This window comes from Dermacentor albipictus, chromosome 1, assembly GCF_038994185.2.
Source record: "Dermacentor albipictus isolate Rhodes 1998 colony chromosome 1, USDA_Dalb.pri_finalv2, whole genome shotgun sequence".
In the NCBI taxonomy this organism is placed as follows: domain Eukaryota; kingdom Metazoa; phylum Arthropoda; class Arachnida; order Ixodida; family Ixodidae; genus Dermacentor; species Dermacentor albipictus.
The window spans coordinates 515394847-515400874 of record NC_091821.1 but is presented as its reverse complement, the minus strand read 5'-3'; positions in this window follow the sequence as shown (position 1 = coordinate 515400874).

Below are 6028 nucleotides of genomic sequence, written 5' to 3'. Positions count from 1 at the left end.
AGCGCTAATAAGCCAACCCGTGAAATGCCAGAGGCCTTCCTCATAAAGATAGAGGAGACAACTGCGCCAGCCACCCCTATTGCTTACAAGTTTCTTGAGAGTAAGAATTTCAACCTTGTGTTTCACATGATTTAACCCCTGATCCTTAACACGTATGCGCAGCTATCCTACTTCATTTTTGTTTACATATATTTGTTTCGTTTCAATAAAAAATGTTCAGTTGTGAGTAACCGCCTCGTGCTTTCCACTGTTTGTTCTCGTCATTGTAAGTTTTTACCGTTTCAATATGCAGCTAAACCAACTAGCCCATTTATCTATTCTGTTACGTTATACTGTTGGTATTTGCCCTTTCCTAATGTCCCGAAAGAATTCTGCACCACAGTCCGTTCGCATTCGGTAAAAATAGAACTGCTGTCGTAAAACTTAAACACTCTGGCATGAGCTTTTCGAACAATCATTCAACCCTGATTTTCACTCAATTTTCTTCTGTTGTGCGAAATGAAGCTGGTACCTTTGGCGGAAAAAACCACCGATGCCTTCTTGATATTCCTTGAAAATACACGACAAGTTATTCGTGAGAATTGAAGGGCCCCTGAAACGGTTCGGACAAATTTTGTAGATGTTTAGGGTACAGCTTAGGTAGAGCATTCGCACCACAATTTAAATGAAGCGTTACGTATTTATGGAGCTACAAGCGAGTACAAGTTATCCTGCTCGCTAGCCATGCTTTTTCCCCTCAACCCGTTCGCCGAGCGATCGGGGCTAAGCTCCACCTTCACTGGTGCTGCGTCACGATGCGACGTCACATAGTCCACTTCCGGTTTTGAAGTCCACCCCCGCCCGCGCGAAAACTCTCCGCTAGCCTCTTGGCCGTCGACCCTAAGCGAGAGCTATCGAAGCAGCGTACGTTGCGAGCGTCCTGTCGCAGCGCCGAACGTGTCTGGTGATCCGGTAACCACACACTAGCTGAACGTTTCGATGGAGCGGTGGAGACATAAACTCAAGCTGGTAAAGGAACATTAGCGTAGGCGTACGTGAGCTGCTTGGTCGGTCTCCACGGTCCAGCCACCTGTTGGCGCATAGCTTAACCAGCCAAAGAACGAGCTAATATTGCTCTAACCAAGTGTAAAACATTTTAAACATTTACAAAAACGACGTGTAAACGATTACACTCCTGCGAAAAATTTACAGCAGCAGCAAAGAAGAATACATTTTGTTACTGCTACTGTGTGTGTTTGAGCTCTATGCCGCCAGGTGGCTGCACCATGCAGACCATTCACATTTGCGCTTCTGTTCCTCCCGCGATAAAACACGAAAGGGGACATGGCCAGGCCGTGTCCCCTTGCGCTTGCGTTCACCCTAATAGAGAGTTTTAGCCCAGCGGGTTTACGGCCAGCGGTGCGGAGCGGGCGAGCGGAGACGCGACTGCGCATGCGCACCACGCTGAGGCGGCCAGCGGTTTTACGGAGCAGCGTTTACGCCCGCTGGAAAGCACTCCCCAGCGGAGGGTATACGCAGCGCGCGAGCGTGCGTAAGGGCGCGCGGGCGTGTATGGGAAATGCAAGACGGCAGCCGCGAACATGAACGCCGGCAGTTCTGCATCGAAGAGGGCGACTGCCGTGCTGACCCGTGCATTAGTACTCAGTACATTATTAACAAATAATGCACTTAGAACATGTAATATATCTTTATTCAACATTTCTTGCATAATAAAGGCAAGCGTAGTTCAATTTCATTTCTCAGTAACTCCTATTCGAACCACTAGGTGGGGCAGCAGAGCGCCCCGCTCTTTAGCCCGCTCGAGCGGGTGATCCGCTGGGCTAAAATTCTTTTTTCGCGAGCCGCTCCGCTGGCGCAATGGTGGAGACCGCTCCGCTCCGCTGGCCGTAAACCCGCTGGGCTAAAACTCTCTAATACCGGACTCTCGAAACGCTATTGCGTTACCAATCTTCCGGTGTAAAATGACGGCCGCAAACGCGCCAATCCTGGCGCCGATCGGATAGCGGCAGTCCGGTGCGCTGCCGCCAGTCCGCTTCTGTACTGGCTTCCAGAGGGACACTATGTCGCAGCTTGACATATTGCCAGTCGCTACATTTGCAGTCCACAACGCAACAAAGCCGAATCATAGGACTCGCGAAAAAACAGACCGACAGTGACGGAGCACGTTGTAACACAAGCAGACGATACTTGCAGTGTGCCGGAAGGGCTTTAGTGCACTGAAAAATTGTTCTTGTGCATTCTCTTTATGGTACTTTCTTTTTTATAAAAACAAATTAACTAACATTTCAACTATTACGAACATCATTTGTTTGCCAAAAAGTTGGAAAAATTATCGATCACGCGCCCTGGTCAGCCAATCGGATAGCTTGCCCCACTGACGTCTTATGGGTGATTTGTGTCATATGGTTAGGGGCGGCTTAAAATGTCGCCGAGCAGTGTGCTGCGATCGGTAGCGATGGACATTTTAAAAACCTTTTAGTAAATTACACGCTTTACGCGGAGCATTTAGATGCGTCAATTAATGATCAGAAGGACCTACTCTAACGACTCAGTACGTTTGTAGGAAATCATCAAAATCGTTTCAGGCTGTCTTTAAGTTAAGATTATGTGGTTTTGTTGCGGCCCTGGATATAAATTATTTACAAGGGCGCTCCCGAGTATTACAAGTGGGTTTTAAGAACGCCGTAGAATAGCTACAGTTGTACTGGAATAACTGCCCTCGAGATAGAACTTGGTGAAAATGGGGGGAACGTTATGGCCGACATGCATGAGAAGTTAGCGTCTGTGTGAAGTCCGTTCTTTGCAAAATTTGAGACACAAGTTCTGGAACGTTTCATATGCGGGCAACATTTTAAAGTGAGTAGTTAAATAAGATGTAATTGATTTTCTCAATGCACATGCTTGGAAGGAACAGGTTTCCTAGATATCGGGATGTTATTCTGCGACGGCCCACAAGTATGCTGCCCGTGTTTGGTTAGAATTTAGTTGGTGCGACATTAAAGGACATATTCGATTACTTCAAGGCGACTATGTAGTTTTTAGGTTTTGCTGAGTGTTCATGCAGTGCTGCGAACAACCTTTCCACTAAATGATGAATGGTATCAGCAGTGGCATTTTCCTTCATTTCTTTCTTTAGTTTTTTTCCGATATTTTCTTGAAAGTTTCAATCCCCTTTCCCTTCTTATATAGAATAGCGGGTCAGTGATGACCGCCGCCAAAAATATCTACCTTCCAATAAAGAGCTTATCTCCCTCTCTGGGTCGCGTGCACTTTCGTGGCCAATACAAGCTACCGCCGACCTGCGATTTGAAAAATCATGTTTAATAAAATAAACTGGGTCCATTACGAGAGCAACAAGAATTGAAGCCTTTATTTCTTGTTTCAAGTTTGGATGGGCTTCTGAAAACGCATACTGCTACGTCAGCCAAGTGGAACGGGTGCGAAAATAACTCGTTAGGTTTAACTCCACATAGGTAGGTTTCTTCAAACCGTCACAATTTATGACACAATACTGCTTTGACATATGCTAGAAGAGCTCCGAAAAATTGATCGCCTATCAATTTTACATAAAGTCCTTTCTGGCAACTTGTCAGCAAGTAAAGCCATCTAAGGAATCCCTTACTATAGATAAATGAGACAGATTGATAAATATTCGCCGAGCGTCGCCTTCGCGCAAACTACTGCATTTAAAAATCTCATTTTTTTTGCAAGAAGCGAAACAACTGTTTTTGAATTCGATTATTTTCGTAACTCGCTCGAAAACTTTGATTATGCAGTTTTTTCAGTGGTTACTTTCAGCCTGTCATCGTAATGCGTTGCATTTCCTGCGGTGCTCTTTTTGTTGTACTGTATTTGAAGGAATGCCATCCAACTTTATTGTAACATGGAGCTACGAAGGAAAGCCATACGGGCATTTCATAAACAAAGCCTCGCAGTTGAAGACTGATTTCAAACGAGTCCCTTGTTGCTATTCTACTGTATACTGTATCCTTGCCCTATTTATGTCGTGCAGCCTCTCCTTTATGGGCCCATATTAAGCCGGCACTATTTTTGCGAATAAATTAAATAAATACTTGCGCACATGCAATGATGGCGCTTGATTGCGCTGCACGAGCTATAAGACCTATAGTGGGTGCCAGTAACAAAATGATTAGTCCTCACGCAATGGTCTAATTGGATGCACCACAAGGTCTTAGTTCTGTGAAAAGAGTCGTACCGTTTTTTTTATTTTTTACAGATTGCTTACGGCGGGCTATTTGCCATCCTGAAGCTCTCATGCGAAGCATCGAAATTTCTCACCTGTTTGGATTGCACGGCTTCGCGATCACCATGCGCTGTGTGCTTCATTAAATACGCAGTCCCTGCTACCCGCTTCTCCTCGGCTCCGTGTTGCGAGCCCAAAATACAAGCCTGCTCACGCGCTTCATAAGCTCTTCTTTTTTCGATTACTAATAGCTGCTTCTCACACCTCAGCTGCTTCTCAATGTAGGATTCTTCGCAAGACATTGATTCTTACTCAGGTGAAACCGAACAAGGCCACTATGAAGTCTATTTTCTCAAGGTAGCGAGGGTGTTACGAACGGCCAGCAAGGGTACCGACCTACAAAGTATTCTCAGCCAGCCGCAGCGGTGGGGGTGGCGATATTTGGAGAACGAGACCTTGGAACGTGCCCGGCCCGCTGCGATGACTTGTTCTGGGAAAACAATAATACGCCGCGTCCCCAACTGAGCGCCGCCGCTATGACTAAACGCGGTCGGCGGACCAAGTATTGTTCGTGGATTCGCCCTGGACGCCACGGGTTGTTTGAAGCGGCGGAAATCCGGGGAGCTCGTGGAAAATATTTTGCGCCGCCGTCTCACGCAGCTTAGAAGCCATGCACAGACGCGGCAGCCATTGTCTGCAGAGTCAACACCGGGATGAAGAGGCGCCTGCTCGGGGAAAAGCACCGTGTCTCCGAGAACCCACTCACCTCGGCGTGGTCAGTGAAACCTGTGCGCAAGTGTGTGTAACCCTCCCCCTTAAAGGCGGGTCGGATACGATGACTTTGAACGCTCCGAGTTTGTAGCAAGTTGAACGGCCATTTTTCCCTCACCTAGGGATCCAGGGAGGACAGAGTGTATTTAACGAGCCGATGGCAGCTCCTCAGGGTGCATTCCTCTTGTAGTCATGTTAGAGTGGTGAACTGTGACGTTTTCAAGTAAATACTGTATATAAATTCATATTGCTCGTTCTCGATGAGAACAAGTATCTCCCTTCAACAGCGTCCTCAGCGTGGATAAATTGGACGACGGCATGGGCCAGCTACCATCTATTTCATGCCCGACTCCAAACATTACAAGGGTAACGCAACCCATAGCTTTCATATCAACGAGTATCCCAGGAAATATCGGAATATCCGAGTCTACGTGGGAATGCTTCCTTCGTACAGGAGTACTGAATTTGTGGGTTATGAAGCTGTTTTTTTATAGATGTGCGACATCTTTATTCGTGTTACTGCGTACTGCATCTGGGTATAAAACACTTCTTAGGGCGCTGGCGAATTTCGGAAAGAGAAAGAAAACGTTGACATGTGCATTAGTGCAAACACTTTTTTTATAAAACGAAATGGTGATGCATGCGGCCGCGATGCGTACGCACCTTATAATCTTTCAGTTGGGATATCTATGGAACGTTTGCAATACATTGTCACGATGTGACGCTCCAGGGCCAGCAAGTTACAGCTTGTGTAATAGGGAACACAAATTTTTGCATTGTCTTTTCCCAATACGGAATTGTAAGCAGATATTGTGCTGTTTCGCCCATCTCGCATATTTGTCCTTTTTTGCGTTGAGTGTTTCATGTGAACAAAGCAGGTTAAGACGTTGTGCTTTACATTCCGTTGTTCTCCAGAGCTCGCGTATGAAGAGCGGTGCTTTCAATGTGGGCACGTCACCCTGCCGTTGACTACGTCTCAGGAAGCTGAGCAAGTTGGTATGAAATAATAGAAGAGGAACGAATGTGTTGTTCTTCGGTTGTTTCGTATGCTTG